We start from the raw sequence: 24,600 nt of genomic DNA on the forward strand, positions 1-24,600 counted from the left end.
TATAAGATAGATTTTATGTAATTATGATAATGCATTAATTTATCTAAGGCTGGAATTCAGGACATCCATAACAAGATGGAAACTTGACAACCACCAACTAATCTAACAGATTTAAAGCTAGATTGCTCGCCATTTTATTTTACAGTATATTTCTTTTATTGTATTCTCGAAGCCAGTAAATAGTATAAATTAAATGTGTCCTCTACGGGATTCGAAACACGAATCTTCAGGTTATTAAGTGGACGTGCTAACCACGAGATCTTGCACGGCAAAATGAGATAATTCTCTACATTCTTCCCTATTTCAAACGACTGGGTGGAGACACGAAACCCAGCCGACCAAATCCAGATGGCGACGAATTGTCATCTAGCACATTTTAGTTCCAGTGTCGCAGTAGAGACTGCCGGGTTTAGAGGAGCCGAGAAACGAGGGAGTGGTGTAATTCCATTTCAAATTATCAACACATACACATACACATACTATGTCATAAAAACTTAGACTAAGCTGCAACTGATTGACGATGTTTCTCTGCATTATAACTTGCAGAGACTTACTACATTACTAGAAAGATAGCACTCGAAGGAGAGACTTGTAGACAGACGTAGCTGAAAAGAAGATACTCTTTATTGCTAGACACGAACTAATTATCGAAAACATATTTTGTATTATACATGATCATGAGCGTAATACGCACACCATAATTTTATACAGAGTATCACATTTTAAATAACAGCGTAGTTAGCAGCACGATAATGCTCAGCAATATGAAACAGCGTTCAAAAAACGGCAATAAAGCTGCAAGCTAATTGCGCATTTAAATCCAATATGGCAGTCTATTAAGAGAAAGGTTTTGGTTTGAATTAGAAAGATTTCAGTTCTCAGAGTTTAGATTCCCAATTACTACTTCAGCGTAATTATTACGTACTATCAGCGTTACCCAATTATTATCGTTTACCCAATTATTGAGTGCTATCAGCGTTACGCAATCTTCGTGGTGTAGATAAATCTAGAAATGACGCAGTCCAGAAATGTTATTATTATTTTTAGAATAGAGAGGGATAAGTAAGGGGTTACCGTTAGTTATAATTATTTTTGCGTAAGTTATAATTTTGATTTACATATTTTTTAATCTTACATATATATATGTTTTTGATTAAATTATTTATAACTTAGTGATTCGTCTTTAATATTCAAATACTATTTTTTTCAAAAATAAAACGAAAATAGTAACAGTGGGATGCATATTCGCAACAGTAGTAGTATATAGCTAAGATTAAGAATCACATATTCGTAAAATTTATCTTGTAACTCTGTTAAATAAATTTGTTCAAAATTATCTTCAAATAAGCATTTAAATCTTCTTTTACTATTCTAATTATCTGAAGGGTTAATTTTATTTCAGTTCCATACACTATTAAAGTAGGCTTCCTAAATATCAGTAAAGAAATTCCACTTACGCTAAACAGTAAAACAGTAAAACTCTGGAAACAGTAAACAGTAAAACTCTGGAATCATGTTTGAAGAATTATTTCAAAACATCTAAAATATTGTTAGTTAATTAGATCACTTCTATATAATTTGAATTTCCAGTTTATTTAATGTAAGATACAAAAACTTTATTTATTTATTTTTCCAGTTTCGACGTTATTTTTTTATTTCAATTTTTTCGCCGCGTAGTTGCGGTAATACATCTATTTTACAAATGATCGAAATAGAAATTAAAAAGCTAACAAGTAATGAGACGTAAGACCTATTTTATATAGAAAAACTTCCCATTTCTGCTTCATAACTACTGCTGTAAAATATTATTAATTAATAGCTACTGCCCAATGCAAATTTTTGTATAGCTTGTTAATACACTAATTTATTTTCAATAAGCTTGAAAGATAGTATCGTACAGACTTTTCAATACGGGTCTTATTTCCAGAAGGCTCAATTTTTTATGACTCATCATATACCTCTCTACCCTAAATGTTAAATCCAAGCCGAAGATTGGGTCCTATACCAAGCTATCTGCTGGCTCTTTTTTTTTTTTTTAATTTACCCTGTTTTTACTATGCTTTTAGCAATTACATTTTTTCTTAAGTAATCTTTGGAAAGCACAATGGCGAAGAGAAATTGTAAAGAAAGCGCCGGGAAAAGAATGATTACAAATCAAATACTCAGTCAGTCTACAAAGTTTTAGAACTGAATTTTTCAACAAATTCAGGTGAAATTGCAAAAGATAAGATAACTCATATGGATGGTTACTAACACATTTCAACTTGCATGCATTATAATATCGTCCGTTTACTGAAAGAAACCGGAATGCAATTATTTATTTGACCTACTATTATGGAATCAGCGACTGAACAGACGGAAACAAAATATTTTCTCTCATAATGCAAGTGTTGCTCAGCAATTTAATGTAAAAGGAAGCGTCGTCGTACACCTGCAGGCAATTTCCTGCTCTCTGAAATGTAATGTCACTTAATGGAATTTAAAAACTGTAATGTTGAGACTAAAGAAGGTTTCAAAAGTTGACTTTTATGAAGCAATCTAGAAGCTTTACGAACTTGCCAAGAGATGTATAACATAGAAGGAAGTTATGCAAAAGGTTTACTTGTTGCTTCACAACTGGTTTCTTCACATTAAGGTTTTTTAGAAATTCAAATCTAAAACGTTTTAGACGCACGTTTTAGACCAATTAGAAGAAGGTGTTAGGATAGATAGTCTGAACTTCGAATTGTTTCGGAATTATTCTTGCATCGAATTTTGTGTTAATCTTGCGAATTCTTGCTTTAATAACTAACTTTTCAAAACTCCATCGAGTTCATGCAAAGATTCAAAATCCGCAGGTGAAATAAGCTGGCTGCATGTGAAGCTTCGTATTTTTCAGAATGCGTTGCATAAATAAGGACCAGCTTTCCTTAAAACATTCTACCAGTATAAATATGGTGGTTTGAAGAAGTTGACTGCACTTTGATGGTCTCAAATAAGGCTGAAATAGGTAAGGACATTTTCGTCGGATTTGTCTGCTCGGAATGGGACACCCTCCAGAGGTTCGTTTGATAGGAGAAAAGTTGTTATCCGATGCTTAGACCCCATCTCCTGGGGACTCTCTCAGTCAAAAGGAACTCAGGAAGGAAGCTCGGATAGCAATCCTAGTATGATTAGAAGATGATCCTCCGTTAAATAATCCAAACTCTAGAAAGCCTTCCTCGAACGCATACATTCTTAGGAAGATAAATCTCACTTACTTCGCATGATAAGTAACGTAAATTAATTTAACTAGTTGAATAAGCCGAATAAGCTAATTAACTCCAGTTATCATTGTCATATCCCGCATTAATCACAGACGTTACCCGCTCTTCATTAACTGACTCTAGCTGCGGATGATAAGCTGTAAATGTTTCTAATTTCAAAACACTGGTATAGCATATCGTGGTTTCCGGTTTTCAAAAATCTTTAGCCATTTTAACATTTCGAATAACGAGGAACGCTTATATTTACGCTTAAAGAGTATTTTCCCTTGTAGAAGTGGATGAATAAATTTAAACAATTTATACTTAGAGTCATTAGGTTATATAGATGCTGGAACGTAAAACATGTGCATTACCCTTGCCGGATTCGAACTCCGGAACTCTCCAATGTGCGTCTAGTGTGCTATTAGTTACAGCACAAAGGCTTGCGGAAAGGAAGAAGAAAAGACCTTATATTTCAGCTTTAAGGATGAATTACACATATTTTAGAAAAAATTTTAATATTCCTTCCCCTTCTCCTTTTTTCCCTAGCCTTATTTCTGACTTTTAAATGTGTTTGTAACATATCCACTGAAATAAAGGTTTTGAATGTAAATAAATTTTGTAAGAGAAAAGCAACAAGAAAAACAGGAAGGGACAAAATATCACAGTCAGCGCACAAGAAGTGAATAGTAAGTAACATGATCGTACTCACGTATGGCAGCGTAATTTAAAATTATGTTGTATAGGCAAGTTTTATAAAAATATTTCTAAATAATCATTTATGAAATTTTATGCTGTCTAATAAGCAGTTATTAAACACTGTCCGGACGTCATTAAATGTCTTCCGTCAAAATCCAGTAAAACAAGGTTGTATTAAAGACAACCACAGGGAATGTCTAGACCTGCAGCTGCTCCATCTCGTTATTTCAATTATAAATCAATCAGCCACATTTATTCAAATGCATGGATTGGATTGGATTATAGCAAAGCACACTAAGGTTAACTGTCTAAGAAAAGAGATGTTTGCCTGGAGTTTTTTTTAATGGAAACTGGCTCGTATTCACGTTACACATAAAGCGTGTCCCAAAATCCACGCAAGATTTGAATTTTGCTCTATTTGTGCAATAAAATGTTGCCAGGGGGGGGGAAAGACAGTATGGCAGCAGACAGTTTAGGGTTATTAAGAATAGAGCGGCGCTGCATGAAAGAACATGTTTTCATTATTGAGCAATATTTTAAAAGCAATGAAGGTTTGGTAGCTACAGTTCGCAATTTTCGTACAAAATATGGTCGGAATAGTGATTTAACTTCATCAACCGTGAAAAGCTTCATTAAAAATTTGGGGAGATTGGATTAATTAGTGATCTTAAATACTTTGGCCGTCATTCAACAAAATGTTCAACAAAAAGCAGTGATGTAGTTTGTGAGAGTGTCGCTGAGAGTACAGGAACATCAATTCGACACCAAGATCAAGAACTGGACGTTTCGAGAAGCTCTCTACAGCGCATTCATACAATAGATTTGCATCTCCATGATTACAAAGAACTGAAGCCTATTGACCACACATAGCGAGGAGACTTAATTGAATGGCTTCTGGAAGTGGATGCTGATTTTTCGAACAAAATCATCTTCAGCAATGAATCTCATTTTCATCTTGATGGCTTAGAAATAGGCAAATTGTCGCATTTGGGGTTAAAATCTACAAGTGTTTGTTGACAAACAAATGTCACTATATGGTCAGGATTTGGGGCTGGAGGCATCATCGGACCATTCTTCTTCGAAAATTTAAAATACGGATGGTCAGGCAATAGCAGTTGTTGCTCGCTCTTGTAACATATTAAGCCAGCTATGGTTTCAACAAGACAGTGCCACATGCCATACACCCCGAGAAACAATTCATTTACCATTTTGTTGTTCAGAATTGGCTGCCTAGATCATGCGATTTAACGCACGGAGTGGTTTGAAGTCTAAGGTTTATGGAAATAAGCCCATGACCATCCACGTCTTGAAGGAGGAAACATGGGCGCTGTATTAATGAAATTCAGCCACATTTTTTGCAAAGCGGCCGTGTAAATTTTCAACAAAGAGTGCGTATGTATCTGCAAAGCCGTGGAGGCTTTTTTCCCCGATATGCTATTCCATACATAACCCTTTACTATATGCTTAATGAATCAATAAAAAAATTTTTAATTTCAGTTACAAACCTGTATCGTCTATCAAAATTACTTCTTGCGCAAATTTTGGACACCCTTTAGAAAACAAAAACACAAAACATCCCATAAAACTAGCCCCGTAGAATCATTAGAGTATTTCTTTTTTTGAAGCAGGAGATGTGAAAAATGGGCAATGCTCTGGCCGGGACTCGAACCTCGGAGCTCTCGATTGCGCGCCGAGTCTGGAGTATCAGTATAAACTGATGGGTGTCTAACACCGACCAGAGAGCTAATTTTAAACAAGCAGTATAAACTTGGAACTAACTCCGCTACTATAAATGTTAAGCATGTATTGTCAAGTGTAGTAATACATTAAGCAAATAATGTCAATGCAGTTGTAATATGAATTACAAAATGTATCTCTAGATATAGGTGGACGTGGCGCTATACCAATTAACCTCAATGGTAGAGGCATGGTGCCCACGCCCTCCGTCGCATATCGCATATCGCATAACTCCGCTACTCTCTTTTCGAACTCTTGAAACGCAGCTTAAATACTACTTCTGAAACGCGTTTACATTTGCATACTACGTCATAACAAATTTACATTCCGGCAGGAAATTGAAATCAGAAGGGAAAAGGAAGTAAAACTAAAAATAATTGGTTAGAATAAACTAAGATCTTTACAACCCATTTGCCAGGATTGGATTCCATCGGACTGCTGTCACTGTTTTGCTGTTTTATCCACTTGGCCCACCACCAGTGGGTGCTTAATGTTTTAGCACTCTAGTTGCTTTCAACACTTTTTCGTCCTCATGGTTTTTTTTTTTTTTTTATTTTTTTATTATTATTATTATTTATTTCCGTTTACGGTAAAAGTTTCAGAAATACGAACTGAATGTATTGTCTCGAACTAAATGCATATTGTAAATGTTTGATATAATTGCATAGCAATGAGAAAATAAAATATAATCTATACTGGATTTTATTTCGCGAAAGCCAAACCAGTTGCAAAAAATAATGAGGATATTGTTTCGCTGAAAACTCAATGTTTTGGTAGATTAACATTCCGTGAAACTAAATTTATCTAGTAAAAATAAATATAAACTTAGAATAAGCTAAAGTAAGGAGGGATGAATTCATAAATCATCAGTTATCAATGATTATAGCTCTCCTCACTCCCTATGTTACGAATATAGGAAAATGATTATTTGTCGAAAGGTTGTGTTGAATGTTCTTGAAGCGGTTGAAGCTAATGAGATAGATTTGATTTTTAGACCTGAGCTCTCCCTGACAGCTGTCACAAAAAGCAAATAATAAGATTAATAAAAGCTTGCCTGGCTGGATGCCAGATTGCTGACTTAATTAAAATGTTATTCGTCTTTCTTCCTTCTTTATGTTTTCCTCTTTAATGATTTACTACTGTAATTATTCTGATAAGTATGCTTTTTGTATGAAAATATAAGTATAAGACGTCTAAACAGGTCTCTTGACAGTGAACTAAATGCAGATTAAATATGCACGCTTACCTAATGATGGCGCTTTATTTTTGAGTTAATACTAATCATCCTCCATTCGAAGAGAAATTAATGTCGTCGGTAAAACTCTGGTTGCATTGGGTAATACCAGATGATTGTTAGAAAGGATATCATAAGCAAAATTTGGCATGCCCTTTTTTGCTTATTCTAATTCATTCTGATTATGACGCCTTCTAACTTTCTGATAAGCAGGAATATTTGCTGATTGAGAAGAATGTGGCTAGGTTTTTTTTTTTTTTTTTTTTTTTTAAATTCAGCGCTGTGCAACTATTGTTTTCTCTTTTCCTTTCCCAAACGTGAATTAGCTACGGAAATTCAGCTTTTCATGTACATTTCAAACAGATCTTAAATTTTTCTAGACCCTAATTCCCACCTCCAGTATGTCTAATTTCAAGCGGAGAGGCTGAGGAGCCCTAAATAAGGCAAACCCAGATGCTTTCTTGTGTAAGTGAATGGTAATATTAAAATAAAATTCTGGTAATATTGTAATAGTTTATTAAGCAATTATTAAAACTGCTATATTAGATACTGATGTTATGTCTCACTTTATAAGGTATTTCTCCCGCCTTCTTAGCATGCCTTCGTGGTGTAGTGGTCAGCACTCTCGACGCGAATTCGAGAGGTCTGTGGTTCGAATCCCGGTGAAGGCGCTGCTCATTTCTCATCTCTCTTTCTTTGAAATAACCTTATGTGTCTACAATGACGCCCAAACTAAAAACGGTGGTGTATGATGATGCTCCTCCACCAGGATTTGGCGAATGGGTCCCCTAATCCCCAGTCGTTCTTTAAAACAAGGGGGAATATATAAGGTATTTCTCTCGCCTTCTTAGCATCACTTCGTGGTGGAGTGATCAACACGCTCGATTTGTATTCGAGAGGTCTGTGATTCGAGTCCCGGCGAAAACGTTGCTCATTTTTAATATCTACTGCTTCGAAATAACCTAATATCTCTGAAACGTTACCTTGGGAGAAGCAAACAAAAGCAGGGAAACTGAACAGCTAAGAAAGAAAACTCCTACATCAAAATACGATCTCGAGAAGAGGTTTTATGTGCTTATTCATCTAGCCCTAAAAAAAAAGTTAGAGAAAAAAAAAAAAAGAAGAAGTAATTTTATCTGATTGCGAAAATTATTCTTTAAAATACTTACCTCTGTTTTAGCCTTAGTACTTGTTTACTTATTTTATATTTGTTTACCTATTAATTTATTAATTTTACGTTGGTTTCATTATTTCGCTTGATTTTGATACTTTTCTTAATTTCTTATTTACTCATTTTTTACTTGTTTCATTAATTATTTCATTTTTATTCCCTATATACTTACACCTGAGATATAAAATATTTCAGATTTTAAAATAAAATTTCTCTACGTTTTAACATCATCAGCTGCCTCTACCTGTTTTACAAGATTTTTAATGCAGAGGATGAAATATCCATGAAGAAAATACGTTTGCTAAGTATTTAAGAATGTCTACTACGTTCTTTAATCAGTTGTAACTCTCAAATAAAATTCTATAACTCCAAATTCATGAAGTTTTTCCTGAAATGGGTCTCAGAAGTAGGATAGGAATATTTTTTTTTAAATTTCTGAACGTATTTTCTAGCAATTATTTGAAACTGATTGGTTAGAGGAGGTGTGATTACGGGAAACATGTAGAGTCTCACTCATTTTGGTAATATACACTAAGTCAGGACTCTGATTAGAACTAACCCACTTACCGCTATGTCTAGAAGCGTATGAAAAGTGTGAAAAAGCTTTTATTAAGAACTCAACTAATTGAACAGAAAGCAGCATTTGTGACGTAAACTCAAAAAGTAGAATTTAAAATTAAAACTAAATTTTAGGTAGCCAAAGGCTATACAGAAACAATAACGCGCAAGTTGACCCTAACCTACACTGGCGTGACAGCACTATTTGCAAGATTAAAGCAACGCCACAGACAGGAATTATATCAACTAGTAACTTGGCCTTCAACAGGCGGAACACGCACTGACTAATGCAATCTCAAATCCACTCTTAAATACGAGGGAGCTAAAACTTGTACTCTGGCAAGAAAATGGAAAGGGAGAAATGGCAGTAAAATTTCGTAGCATAAAATAACTGTTAATTTAGAAGTCAAACAACAAAAATCAGCGTAATATTTTTCAAATTTTCACAGGACTAGTTTCGATGGTTTTACCGAACCATCATCCTCAGCTGCAGAAGAGCAAATGGATAACTTCTAAATTAATATTTGCTCGGCATGTTATTGTATCTTAATTATAAAATAACGTTAATTAAAGTAAATACCTTACATGTTTCCCTGCCAGAATTTAAATAATTGCAATAAAGGTCTTTAACAACCTTGTTAAGATCTTAAATTTTTAACTAACCACGAACCAACTTCTTACAAGCAAGAGAACTTAGGAGTTACATCTTGAACCTTTGTACATACAATTCTTCAAATCTCAACAGCAACTGATTTTCTCCCAATCATCTGGAAGGAAAAAATATTTTTGCAAAAATGATTACAAAAAGCACATTATTTTCTTTTCAAATTACTTGACCCGAATTTTCCATTTAAAATTTATCAGACCTTTCATACATTTTTGTTTATTCTATTCCCCACTGCTATCCAGTAAAATGTACTGAGATGTATGAGCAAGTGTCATTTGTATAAGTGGTACAACACTACTAGCTAACCCACATCCTACATGTAAGAAACTCGGGCATACTAGACCTCAAAACACCTTAATTTTAAAACTGCACTTTATATGCTAAAAAAAAGGTAACTAAACTTTTGTGTTGGCCGGAGAGACTAACCTTTTTAATTTCATGCATGCCGCTAGCTTTTGCTTTTAATTTAATTTTCTTTTATCTTCCTAGTTTACATTTAAACATTTCATTCAAGCTGCAAGATTTCATTTTTTACAATTATGCAAGTATTTACACATATATTAAGATAACTTTTAACGTTTGCAATACTAAACTATTAAACATGCTACATGAAACATTTACAATACATTATATTAAGAAAATTCCTTTTAAATTTTACATCATATGTACATAAGTTTGCTAAACGTTATTTTACAATTTCAAAAAAATTTCTTCGACATAAGTATTTTGGACTAAAATAGGTTTTCTGTCTCTAACTAACTTAAAATCAGTGCAAATAAATGCATACTTAAATTCAGAGATTTTTTGCTACTTAACAACAACTGAAATGACCTCGCTTGAGGCAAAGTTTAAAATAAACAACAACTGTTGCAATTTTTTATATAAAATAGAAACCGAGTCAACGAAGAAAATAAATTTCTCTTAAAATCAGTAAAGAAATAACCTTGTATTTGGCACAGATTTAGAACATCGATTTCGAAAGCAAAGAGGTCCCTCTTCCTCAGGGAAAAAAATTTGCATGACTGAAAAAAAGCTGGCGTAACTGTCCTAGTTTCAGTTCGCCTACTGTAGTAAAGCGAACAGAAAGGTAGCGCCCTCTGTCAGCAAAATAAGCAACGAAAATTGAAAAATTAAGTTAATAGAATTTTAAAAGGTATATTTTAAAGGTAATAGATCGGACTTAAAATCATTAACTAAACAAGTTAAATCTTTGTGAATGTCAAAAGCGTTAAGAAAATCTAATTCGCCGATGGAACAAGCTTTTTCGATAATTTTTGCAGGCTGAAAGTCAAAATTATGATTAAATTCCCAACCATGATTAACTGCCGAAGACTTGTTCATTTCATCTTTAAACATAAGAAAGTTTCTACAAAGTTGTTTCTTTAAAATTTTTAAGTTTCACTTTGGCGCGTTTCTCTTCTGATTTAAATTTCACTTACCTTTTGCTTTTTTCTGCGCTTCTCCATTCGCTTGGCAACGAAGTGCTCCCACGAGGTATACACGTTCGCTTGCTGAACCCTCAGTTTTCTCCGGGGATGTGTCTCATCATTTGACTGAATTTGCCGTCTTTCTTCTGGGCTCGTTCCCGGAAAAGCTTCCAATTTTCCCTCGTGATTAAAGAAACTCAAACTTGAATCCGCGGCCCGTTTTGTAGCCAGTGAATTTTCCCTTTGAACTGCTGTCTCCACTTGACCTTTTGTCAAGAATTTAGACGGGAAATTTCGCGTCTTCCTCAGTTTAAGTGAATCCTACTCCTCTGGCGGTTTCCGCAGTATGGTTTGTCATAGAGGACCGTTGTTGAATTTTGTAGTCTAAACTTGAATTCTTGCTCAATCTCTGAGCATGCGCCGGCTGTCCATCACTTGCTTGCTGTATCACCTGGAAAGTCGAGTTTTCCTCTGCCGTCTTGGAATTTTGTAACTTTAGAATCCTAGCACTTTTTGCCTATTGGAGCTCCTGTCCTTTTGGAGATTCCGCCCTTGAATTTCTTGCCTTCCTATTCATAACTTGCAGTTACTCTTTTCTTTCCAGGGACTTGTGCTTGTTGCAGCTGAAACATTGCCGCTAGAACTTCTTGGCACTGCCTTACTGGTATCCAGTGGCTCCCGTAAAATATGTTTAAGAATAGGCATGTCGGCACGTTCCTAGTAGCGCTTCACTTGTTCTGTGGTAGCCATTACCTGATCCCTTTTTTTTATTCTTTAACTGACTTCTTCCAGTATTTGTTCAATTACAGATGGTCCCTCAAGTTTTGGATAGAACTTTCCCATTTTATCTTCCGTTGCACATGATAACGAATGTTTTCTTTGTAAAACCTTAGTTCCCATCTTGAAATCATAGTCTGTTCGTTTTTTTACCATAATATAGTTTCTGTTTACTTCTTGCCATATCGGAATTTTTAATAGCCTTGACTACTAATTTTTTGGATATCAGCCATTTTAAATTCTGGTGTCCTTTTCTGGATAAAACATATTTTATCATGTGGCCAAGATTGTCCTGCTGAAAAACTGAATTTGGACGATCTGCTAGAATAGGCAATAAGATAGGCTGCAAAATGTCATCAACGTAGCTGCGACAAGTCAGAGTACCTCGCAGCACGACAAATGGTGAACGGCTGTCCCAGTTGATCAATCCCCAGACTGTCACACCTTGTGTTTTGTCGGTTTGTCGCTCGTTAACAAATGGTACATTGGACCGCTCTCCTCTCCGACTTCAGACACGTATGCGGTGATCATCAACACTGAGAGAAAAGCATGATTCGTCACTAAAGATCACCGTTCTCTAATCAGACACTGTCTAGTTTTAGCGAGAGCGGCACCCTGCAAGACGACACTGCTTATGGTGGAGTGTCAATGGCAAGCGTCTTAATGGACGTCGAGATCTGAGCCAAGCTTCATCTACTCTTCTTCTAGTCGCACCTCCCTTTCACTTTCTACTAGCTTCAGACGCGCTTTTTATTGCTCCACAATACTGAATTGTCTTGCCAGTTTAATCAATTACATAACTTGCTAAGCCACATTTGCAGGTCGTGTATTTTTTGGCAGCAGAATGTATTTGACTAACAATTTGTTTAGCGTTGCTCGAAATTAGCTTTAATGGAGTTCCATGTTTTGGAATATATGTATTTAGAAAATAATCTGAAGCGATTTTACCGAAAGCTCTTTTTAGGACTGTTTCTACCTACTTGGAAACATGATCCACGATAACGAGTAAATATCTACTTTTTTTCGTTTCACTGCGTAGGTAAGGCCCTAATAAGTCAATTCATATTACTTGATTTGGAAAAGTACCTTTTATACTATTTAGACAACAGGTCGGGCTATAATTAACAGCGTTAACTAGCTAGCAAATATCACATGACTTGACATACTGACTAACAAGCTGTTGTAACTGTGGAAAATAAGCAAACTCGCGAGCTCGTTGTACCGTTTTCCATATTCCAAGGTGGCTTGAAATTGACGAAATCAATTCTTGTAAAACACTTAAACTAGATCGGATAACACTTGTAACACGGCTTAACTAGCGTTTTCATTCGTACCTTTTGCATAAAGTAAGAGATATCTACTACTTAATAATTCGAGTCTCTCTTACTATTTGCCGTAATGCCTTGATGCTCAAAATGGTCAGGATTTTTAGATAAGCATAAACGTCTTTAAATTCGGGTTCCATTTGTAATTCAGCAATAACAGTTTCACGAGAGTCAAGGTTTTTTTACCGTAAGCCTAACAGATTTTATTGTGTTCACCTCCTCATCTACCTTTATTCCTGATGTTGCATCCGCCACTAAATTTTTCTTCCCAGGTATATGTTTACTGATTAGGTTGAATTCTTGAAGTTTAAGGGCCCATCTAATCAGCTTTGGGGATAAATTCTTTTGTGAGTATAAACGACCCACAATCTACATGGTCGGAATAAATCGTAACAAGAGCTTTCCCAACATTTTCTTTAAATTTTTGCATTGCTAACAAAACTGCGTTTCTCTTTCTGTCGCCGTATAATTTATCTGTGTTTACTAAAGTATGCAACTAGTTTACCTTTTTAAGTGAAAATGGGATCCACTGCTTAATTAATGAATCTAAAAATCATGTCCATGGCCCTTTGAAAAGTCGCGGGAAGTCCTCGTAAGCCTAACGGCATTTTTAGAAATATATAAACCCCTGACTTTGTAATAAATGCGGTTTTCGGGGTTTACACTAATTTGAAATTATCCTGAAGTCAGACCTAAAGTAATCATGTATTTCGTAGATTAAATTTTGAGAATATTTCTTCAATTGTGGGAAGGGGATAGGCAGGTTATTTTGTTGCACTGTTAAGTTCCTTATAATCAATTGCGAATCGCCACACTTTAAAATCTGTATGTGAGAGATTATTTTCCTTCCAGCAAAGAATCACTGGGGTAGCATAAAAAACTACGTATCGGAATTATAATTTTATTTCTTAACTCCTGATGTATATGAGCTCTTATACTTTGTTCTTTAACTTTATGATACTTTATGATACAGGACTTTGCTGTTACAGGGGAAGCTCTTCCAGTGTCGATACTATGGCTCACAGTTTGCATACGACCTGGTTTATCATCAAACAAGATAGAAAATTCACGTACCAGTTTTTTTCAATTTCAGTCTCTCTCTTGTGAATAGATGCTTGACGATCTCTCGGAGATGTGCTTCCTCATCCTCTACCTTTTTCATGTCCAGCTGCAATATGACCTCCTGAAAATTTATTTTCGTGTCCCACCAATTTAAAAATTCCGTTCCTAGAATTTTTTGGTTTTGGAGATTTTTTGCAACGAAGAAAACCAAGTTTTTCTGCTCAGTTTTAATTTCAAAATGTAACGCAGTTTCCCTAAGCATGCACAGTGCTTGTCTTGAGCCGCAATAAATTTTTCTCTAGCAGCTCAAAACAAATTTCGACTTCTAAAGTACTTGGGGAGAAAAATTTCCGATAGAAAATTGCACTGAGCCCCAGTGCCTAACAATGCATTCCGCAAGGAAATAATTCAGCAATAGTTGTACTATTGGCTATACCAGATTTTTTACCACTGTCGTATTTAATTGAATTTTATTATTCTTTCTCATCTTAACTCTCTTTCAATTCATTTTGGCTGCCGCCATTTGAGGTTCAATAATTTTGCCTATTTCCAAAATGCTTATTCTCGTCAAACTGTGGCCTTCGCCGTAGTCAGGTCTAAAATCTGGCGCAATCGGCCTCTGGTCATATCCTACCTTAATGTATTTTCCGCTACCCGTCTGCGTTTGTATTTCAGAGCGAATTCAAACACCTTCTCGAATGCCGTTGGATTTCTTAGTTCAGAGAAATCTTGTATTTGATTCAGCAACCTAGGTAAAATGACTTATGTTATTCTTTCGTCAGGCCTTTTGCCATACAACAAATTAAGAATTTGATTTTTACGCAACATGAAATAAGTCAATTCTTCGACTTTAGACTGGTATTTACCAAAACGTTGTGCCTCTAATTTGGCTTCTAATCTCTCTTTTGAAACGCGGAACCCTTTGGCGAGTGCATGTTTAAATGTTTGGAATTTGGAGGGTCGCTTCCTAGATCACCCAACAGAAATTTGCCAATGCAATAACACCAGCTTAAAGCCTGTCCTCTTAAAGCGGCAGTTGCTATTGTGACTTTCTGAACTTCTGGTTCTGTATATAGTACAAATTGCGAATTTAACTGTTCAAGAGAATTGGTTACTGAGGTTTTCCCATCGAAAGACACTGCGGGTTTTACAGAACAAACAGGAAAGTATGAAGGATTTAAAAGGCCGTTTCATTAAGAACTCAAATAGTTGAACAGGAAGACACACGAGATGCTTACAGACCAGCCAGCATTTATGGCGTAACTCAAAAAGGGGGATTTTAAATTAAAATTTAGTTAACCAAAGGCTACACAGAAATATTAAACGCGCAAGTTGACTCTAACCTATACTGGCGTGGCAGCATAATTTGCAAGATTAAAGCAACGTCCTAAATAAAAGTGTTATCGTAGAATATCAACTAATAACGTGGCCTTCAGCAGGAGTAACACGCTCTAACCAAAACAATATCAAACCCTCAGTGAAATATGCGATAGCTAAAATTCGCCTTCTGGCAGGAAAACAGAAAGGAAGATGAGAATCAAACTTGTACTTTCTTACGTGAAATCATTCTCTCTCTGTAATGAAAAACTGGTTATATTAATAACTTGTTAATTAAAATAAGCACCTTACAAACTTATGCGAATAACTATCGTGTTCAGTTAGCGGTAATGCACACGAATGTTAAAAAATAAGATAAAGCGATGTATTACTCTGCTTTTTCTACAGTTTTCTGCACATGAAAGTAGACAGAGGTCAAAGGAAAGTTAATACGCGAATCAAACTTATACTTTCTGACGTGAAAGGATTCTCTCTCTGTAATGAAAGAAAGTGATGAAGCATCCTAAAGCTACACATGTTCTTAGCTATATCTTCCACTTGCGTATTTTGCGCATTTTGGTAAATTTCTATTTTGACAATACAATAAATAATGTAATAGTTGAGTTATTTATAGAAAAGCTGTCTCATAAATATAGTAAAGTTGACTCGTATTCATTTTGTACGGGGAAAATGCCCACGAAACCGTCCATGCAGCCCACTCCTCGAAATTAAGCAAAGGTTCGGCGATCTTACCAGTCAGGGATTAATGGGCCAACAAATGATTCGCTTTAAAAAATTCATCTAATTAATAAAAGTATTTGAGTTTCGGTACCCAAATTTGTGTTAATTCGAAACTTAAAAGTTGCAGTAATTCCTCTTTTTCTCTAATCCAACGCCTGAAAACTTTCTGGACAAAGGTAGTAAGCAACCGTCCTCATCCGGCGGATGTGACGTCACAGAAAAGAGGCGCGGTTTACGTCATCTTGAAACATGTGACAACCGAAAGCCACGTAGACGTCTTCGAATGACATCCTGCATGACAGTTTTACTTCTTTGCGACAACAACAATATTTTTTCAAAGATTTATTTTGTGGCAAAGACGATTTCTTTTCGTTTTTTGATGACAACGACCTTTTGAATCACGTGTTTAGGATAATATCAAATTTAACTTATTTTCTTTTAGTATTTTTAATTATTTAATATATCATTATTTTAATAACTTAATCCGTAATAATTTTTAATTATTTAATCTGTAATTATTTTAATTGATTCCATTAGCTATTTTAATAACAATACCTTTTTCCATGAATTTTGAAAAACTGGGAATCGAAACTTCAGCTTCTTACATGGGAGAAGCGCAGCAGCGAAAAGAACAATGGCGTCACTAAGCTGGAGGATTGCGCATGCACAAGCGTTTTTCAACGTGCTCAAACCATTTCATAACTTTATGCTTCTGCGATGGCGAACGGATCATTTCATAAGGACTAATCCATCTCGCTAATAATATAATTTTTCTGTTTCAGCCAGTCATTGTGTTTGTTTCTTGAGGTGGACATAGAATTATTTTGGCTTTCTAAATCATTACTTTAAGTTTATTCTGTGCTGTTTTAAATGCCGGATTTGGCCCAACAGTGGCCAAGCACTAAAGCTATTATTGATGCCAATATGCAACAAGTACTCAAGATACTTGATATAAAGATCTGACGAGTGCTCTAGCGTCTGTGAGTAAAGTAAAGACCTCACATGAAGCCAATAAAAAAGACCATCGGCCTGTAAGGATATCAGCAGCACGGAGGACACTGTGCTGAAAGCGAAGGCAGAGTTGTCGAAACAACTGGAGGAGATGGAAGTGTCAAGATGAAATGGAACAGTAATAATAAAAAAGTGAAATACTAGGAATGGTAATAGAGAAAGACATTTCCGGAAACAATGCCATACGCCTATAGCTCAAATGATTCAAAGGAGCCGTAATAATGGAATAAAGTGCTGGAGCTGTGGTAATAAGAAGTATTTACGAAGGCAGTGTCCTGTACTTAAGGGGTTGCAAAAATATCATTAAGCAGCAAAAATAACTGAAAGTAGAGGCCTCAGCTATCGATCTCCCACAGATATTTTCAGTTCCTGATGGAAATTAAGGACTCTATGTTGAAGGAGAAATAAAGGGATCACTCTGCCGGATAATTGTAGACAGCGAAGTCAACATGACTATTCTCAGAGCTGGTATAGGGCACTTGCTGCATATGGTTCCATCCTTAAATTTATAGTCCATATAAGAAGAGAAAATGTCAGTACGTGGCAAAATAAATGTCACATAAAGTTTCTATCCTATTTATATGACGAAACTTGTAATTTATTCTATTTGGCCAGTCTATTTGGCTGATATAACAGATCCACGCATCCTCGGGATTAACATTTTAAAGAAATATAGATTTTGCTTAGACGTCAAAAATAATGAATTGCGTGCATCTAATAAAGCAATATCAATGTTTGAAGTGAAGGAAACTGGCATGAGCTGCTATAGATCAGTATCTCACAAGCGGCATAGTGAAACCTCGCGAGAAACTGCGTGTGGAAATTACAGAAATTTCTAAGAAAAATGCACCATTCGAGGAAACTTTTAACTGCGGCTTCTCTAGTGGATTAATAAATAAAAATGTGAGAGTCAGCATAAGTGACAGACCATGTACATTTACGAAAGCAGAGGACATAGCTTTATATCGCTTGTGACAAGTATTGTGCGAAGTTCCGTCGGTCAGAAACAGAGGCCATATCAACTAAATCATTCAACTGAAACTACAGAGTTAGACGCTTATAATATTAAACCTGCAAGTCATTTAAGAAAAGAATATAAAGATGCCTTCTCAATCCCATCTAATAACGTTGATCACATAAATGTGACGCGACACCAGATCGACTACTCAACAATCAGACAAGATCCTCGGCGTCTTCCTTTCGCAAATCAGACGGAAAATTGAAAAGCTTCTGAAGATAATTTAGGACAATGACGTTATTGAGCCTTCGTCTAGTCCTTTAACATCACCTATCTATCGTCTTAATTAGGAAAAAAACGACTAAAATAACTGTCTTACAAAGAACGACATTACCTTTTCCCTAGAATGGACAACAACTCAGACACGTTAGCGGGAAATAAATTGTTTTCCTGCTTGGAACTGAAGTGTAAATACTAGCAAGTGGAAATATATCCTAAGGATTGGAAGAAGACTATATTTACTACCGGTCAAAGACTCTGGCAGTTTAAAGTAATCCTCTTGGCAGAAGCTAATTCAGAACTCATTCCTTTAAAATGTAAATTATTTCGCCCAAATGTTAGCTATATTGTTATATTTTCTTCGCCAAAAGCGTACCCACCTATTCTGAAAAAAAAAATCAAAGCTGCTCGTGACTGGTGTTGCTCTCAAGACATTCATTACTTAAGTAGATTTCTTGGTCTTGCACTTATTATCAAAAATTTATTAAAAGGCTTTCTATAGGCAGGCGAAAGGCTTTACACCTATTACCTTTTCTAAGGCTTTACCTTTTCTATAGGCGAAAGACTTTGCACCATCTAATAGATCCAAAGCAAACATTTACATGGACTGAAGAATGCGAAGACGCATTTAAAGTCATGAAGGACGCCTTGACTTTCTCTCCTGTGTTAGCTTATTCTCAATCTGAATACAAATTTATTCTCGGAACAGATGCCAGAAATGTAGGAATTAGAGCTGTTTTTTACAAGAAATTGAGCGCCAAGAGCATTTTATTGCCTGTTTAAGTAAAAGCCCACAAAGCCGGAAAGAAATTACTTGTCACCAGAAAAAAGCTATTAGCTATCCTGAAGGCAGCAGAACACTTCAATCGCCATTTCTGTGGGATTGACCATGCCTCTATAAATTAGCTGCTTGATTTCAAAAATCCGGCAGATTAAGTTGCTGAACGAATACAGCGGCTACAGAAATATGACATGGAAATTTGACATTATAAAGGAACTTCGAGTGAGAATGCCAATGAATTTTGAAGAAGGCATTGTGCAGAAAAGTGCAGACACCGTTCGAATTTATGGGAAAATGCGGCTTTGAAGTCCCAGTGGTCAGATAATTTCACACAAATTCCATAATATCCAAATCCGCCCCAATGGAAGATCCTGAACTGAGACTGTTAAAAGAATTAATGTAAAATGGAAGCGAAAAATTCAGCTGATATGAAATGGCACCTTTGAATTCCTCAACGGAAACATATTGGGCTTTTGGGGGGAAATAGCAGTTCATCTTACTGAGATCTTGAGTCTCTAGTGATCTGTCAGTGCTTTACAAGAGCCTTAATGGAGGTCATTTTGGTGTAAAAAAGACACTCCACAAAGTTTCCGAACGTTTCTTCTGGTACATGGCCTAAGCAAATAAAAAAATGCTGCAGATCCTGTGATGCGTGTGGTGCTTGAAACCATTCTTGATCAAGAAGCTCCAACTGTTGCAGAATTCTTAGTAGAAAACTCGATTTAACGATTTAGAGTGCCTCTACTTATTCACTCTGACTAAGGGGCAAACACATCAAAAACATATTTAATGGACGATGTAGAAATTTCGGTATGGAAAATACTCAAGACCACACTTTTATATGCCCAGTCGGAGGGTATGGTGGAGAGATTTAGTCAAATAATATCGAGTCTTCTCTCCCTATTTGTACCTCGAATCCAGAAGGACTGGGACCAAAAACTGCCATTATTCCTGATAGCGCACAGGAGAGCCATTCGTGAAAGCACTAGGTTTTCTCCATCGCAAATAATTTTGGCTGTGATCTTCATCTGCCATGTGACGTGTTCTTCAGACGACCGTTGGGGTAGCCTTCTTCACCTGAGAAGTACCTAAAAACTCTAGACACTTTTAAGAAAGCGTTCCTGAGACACATAATAACCGAGAGAATCGTAGAGTGTGTATTTCTCGCGTGCTGAGGAGGAATAGCTTTAATACTCACCTTCTCCTTGAGCTACTTGCAATTAAATATCGTGCTCTGTGTAGTTAATTTTTATAATAAATTGTTACCTTCTTCCCGTTTACCTAGAGGAATCACTTAGAGAGATACCAATGAACCCGTAGCACGGTGCAATATTAAATAAGCTAACAAATTTGTTTTTTGAAAGTTCTCATATGTGATAAAAATGAAAGAATTTCTTGGTTTGAGTCATCATTTCATTCTATTATTTTGAAATTTCTTTATGTTCTCCTATTTAAAATTAACTGTGCAAAACCTAAATTAATTTTCCATGGAGTACATCAGTAAGTACACGCTAATATTCATTAAGCGACGTACTGACTATATAATGTTAATTAAATAATAACAAAAAAAGTAATTTTGTTAAACTAAATCAAATTTGTTTTGTAACTGATTTAGCTAAGATTAAGATAACTCTGATTTAATGTTGGAGAATTAAAATGTCTTTTCCAATAATATTGGAAAATAAAGTACAGAATTAAATAATTGTGAATAAAGTGCCAGAAACTGAATTAGGAATGAAAACAAATCAACATATCATAACCCAGTATACAGTATGATGAATAAATTGGAAAGTTTCTCTTGTTACTTGCAGGGCAATGGCATTTGTTCGGCTTTAGAAGTAGGTAAATGAAAGAAATATCAAAAGTTTTAAATAAGAGAAGAAAATACAGATATCAAAATAAGGAATTTATGCTGCTTACGTTAAATATGGAATGTCTTGGAGAGCTACTCATCATACCTTTTTACTTGGTTACGAAAACAGGACTTGAGTTTGCAGTCCTTTTAACGGAATTGTTATTTAAATACGAGAAAGTACCCAAGAGCTATCTATTGAGTTTTATCTTGGTTTCAACTGAGAACTTGTTTCGTTAAGTCTATTCACGATCTAGATTTCTTTTATCGGTAACAAATACCAAATAAAGAAGCTACCAAATAAATTTCTGTTTGATACATCAGAACAGTAAGCAGATCAACATCTCGACGACACTCAGAAAATAATATAATTAATTGGATTTTGCAAAATTTTCTTACGTTAAACAGACTTCCTTCAAAAGTTAAAAATTTCATAGTATATAATTTTCAACTTAAGAAAGGAAGCACTGTATCAAGAATATATAAATGAATAATATGCATTCTATTAATAAATAATTATATAAAAACCTATGCGTTTTAGACAAAGAGTGAAAAATGACCTGCAGCATTCCTTCAGTAGGAGGAGATTAAAAGCATTTTCCATGCATTAAAAGTTCTGTAACAGTGAATACGATGTTTCAGCGAGATGACTTAAGTGAATCTGCTGCCTGGAGGGCCACTGATCGTTTAAGAGGCGGGTCAAATGCAATCCGTTGTAACGAAAGCATTAGGAGTTTCTCAAAGTGTCATTTCCAGACTACGGAATCGATTTTCGGAAACTGGAAATGTTCACCCAAGGATCGGGCCAAAGTCGTACGCCAGCAACAATGCAAAACGAGGATCGGTATTTAACACTAACGGTCAGATGAAATCGCATAATGAATGCCACTATGCAACAGCACATTCAGAGGGCTACTAGTACCGAATTTTCGACTCAAACTGTTCGAAACCGACTCCATCATGTGGGTTTGTATGCTCGAATGTGTTTCGTTAACACAGCACTACCGTGCTGCCCGAAGAAGATGGGCACAGAAGCATCTCAGATGGAAATGACATGGGGGAGCAACGTGCCTTTCATGCACGACTCCTGCTTTAGTGTACAACCTGACAACAGGCGGATTCTCCTCGGGACAGAATCTGGTATACGGAATACGCTTGCACTTATTCATGAAAGTGTTCGATTTGGCGGAGGCGGAGTGATGGTCTGGGCTGGTGTTTCTATCAATGGTTGCACCGACCTATACATTGTCAGGAGCAATCGATGATAAATTCATTCTCATGGATGATAACACCAGGCCACATAGTGCTCAGCTAGTGAACAATTTCCTTTTTGACGAAGGAATCCTTCGAGTAGATTGTCCAGCATGTTCTCCAGATATAAACCCAATAAAACATGTTTCGGACATTCTAGAGATATGGTTTGCTAATTACTTATCATCCTCAGAAATAATTCATCAATTTGAAAGCTCTCTTCTACAGAAGTGGGAAAGGAGACCCCAGTTCTTCATTTATTCCATGCCTTGTAGATGTGCAACACTGTTTTCGGTCAAGGAGAATAATACTCCTTATTGAAACTCGTTTGTCTTTGAGTTATCTCATTTTTGTTTGTTTGCAAAATTTGGACAAAGCTTGCATTTTTGATTTACCAACAAATACCGTCAATAAAATGTTCTTTGCTTCTTTTTCGTTTCTCATATCTTACAGCACCTACACATCATATATTAGTCACCAAAAAACTTCCGCAGTTTATATTCTAAATCATAATATCCCCTAACTGTTTAAAGCAGTGCAGTTTTTCTCGTTAGGTTGACGAAATGTTTGGAAGGTATCAACAAATGCTTCAACATATTCTATGAGAAAGTGTTGCGAACTAATGCTAATTCACAGAATTCGTTCTGTTTGGGAAAAAGCTCATCGCCATCTTTAAAACAACTTTTAAAGATAACAGCATAAACTTCAAATAAAATTTCAAGTGATATTGTAGAGTCATTAGGTTACTTGGAAGCAGAAAAGATGAAAAAATATGCAACCGCCTTCGCCGGGAATCGAACCACGGACCTCTGGAATACCGGCCCAGCGTGCTACCGTTACACCACGAAGGCACGCTAGGGAAGTGGGAGAAATACCTTATAATATATTGTTTCAACAGTTTAAGGGCGTCATTCACTGAAATGATTTGCTGTTCATATCTATTTTGGAATTTCCATAGTTTTGAAAATTGGTATGCGAGAGTTTTGGTCACCTGCTAGTTGGACATTTTGATGATGACTCTGAAATTACAGCAGGAAACGTATAACTATAGCTGATAATTTAAACGCTACTTTGAAATAATATTTCATTAACAAACGTTTCAAAGTAAGGATTTTTTTCCCTGAGTTTCGGATATGGAAACCAATAAACACCAGAGCTTAATTTGTGCCGGAGCCCACCTGAGCCCGGCTCCGGAGCTTCTCAGTTTTCGAGATAAATTATAATTTCAGCCGGAGCACACCGGAGCCTTAAATAAAAAGGCTCCAGCACTTCTTTTATGTAAGTGAACCTCAATTTTATTACATGCCTTAAAAATCAATTCTAACTTCTAAATGCAGGCCTGTCTTTCTCTCGCACTCAAATTTTGCACAGAGGTTGCAACTTTTAAGGAAAGAAAAGTCTCCAATCATATGTCAAAGGCGTATTCTCCAGGAAATGCAATGAATTTATGAGAGCGGGTAAATTTTGTATTTCCCAAAGAACTAAAAGTGATATCCTGTTCGTGCACGTTTCACACTAGTGACTTCCTATTGCAGAGCTCCTGCAGACTTTCTGAATGATGTAACTAAACTGGGGGAACCACTGCTATCACTTGTACAGAGACGTCTTAGGTTTATTCTCACGTTGTAGTCAGGAAAATGTATTCATAAAAAGTATACAGGGAAAATTTCTGCTTGACTACTAGAATTATATCGAGAGGGCATCGCGATCAGAAAGTCTTGAATTTTTGCCTCTTTATTTTCAAAGCTACACTTTTCCGTTACATTTCTTTCCATATGCTTATATTGTTTCAAGAATCCCCACTATTCTCCTTAGTGAAGCTTTAATCATTTTATCGGCTGAGCTGCTTCTTAGCATCTAAGTGGAATTGTAATTCCAGCCGAGACCACAAATAAGATAAGGTCCAATACTTTTTATTTCTATTTAGCTATTTAAAATTAATTTAATAATTTATTAGATTTCCCTTTATCTCTTTATATTTTTCTTAATTAAATTTATTATTTAATTATTTTAATTTTCAGCTATTTTATTTATTTATTCTTTCCTCCCTCACAGTCTTCCATAGGGCTCTGGCACTTCTAATTTTATAAATTAAGCCCTGATAAACACACAAATTTCCAGAAGATTCAATAGGTAGAGATTTTAAATGAAATTAAAATAGGAAATAAACTTTAAACAACTGGATTTCTCATTTCATAGTTATCAAGATCCGTACGGCAAATTTCATTATCTGAAAGCACAAAATTTCTTTGTCTTATAAACTTTTACTTATTTCATTTTTTTAGCAATTCAGAGCAAGCATTTTCTCATTTAATTAATGTTTAAAACAAAAATATTGTTGCTTGTATATGAAGTAACGGCGGCTTTGTAACAATTTAGATCAATTTCGCTTTGGAGAAGATGAATTATACAATCATTGAGATAAGAAATAAAAAATTACCTTTTTTGTAAAAATAATAATCAGGAAAATTATTTCCCGCTATATATTGTTAATACAGGATGCATATTATTAAACTACATTTTATCACA

The 24,600-nt window shown here is 35.5% G+C and overlaps 1 protein-coding gene and 1 non-coding gene across 3 annotated transcripts in view; both read left to right on the forward strand.

The window, feature by feature from the left end:
• LOC118180983 (protein Wnt-2b-like) overlaps nt 1–24,600 on the forward strand; it is a 200,298-nt gene that overhangs the window by 151,175 nt on the left and 24,523 nt on the right. The gene's annotated exons all lie outside the window — the stretch shown is intronic.
• TRNAS-CGA (transfer RNA serine (anticodon CGA)) lies at nt 7,493–7,565 on the forward strand. Its single transcript has one exon. It is a non-coding gene; the product is annotated as a tRNA-Ser (tRNA).

Source organism: Stegodyphus dumicola, chromosome X2, assembly GCF_044657685.1.
Source record: "Stegodyphus dumicola isolate Sdum_Otavi_A_Nest chromosome X2, ASM4465768v1".
NCBI lineage: Eukaryota > Metazoa > Arthropoda > Arachnida > Araneae > Eresidae > Stegodyphus > Stegodyphus dumicola.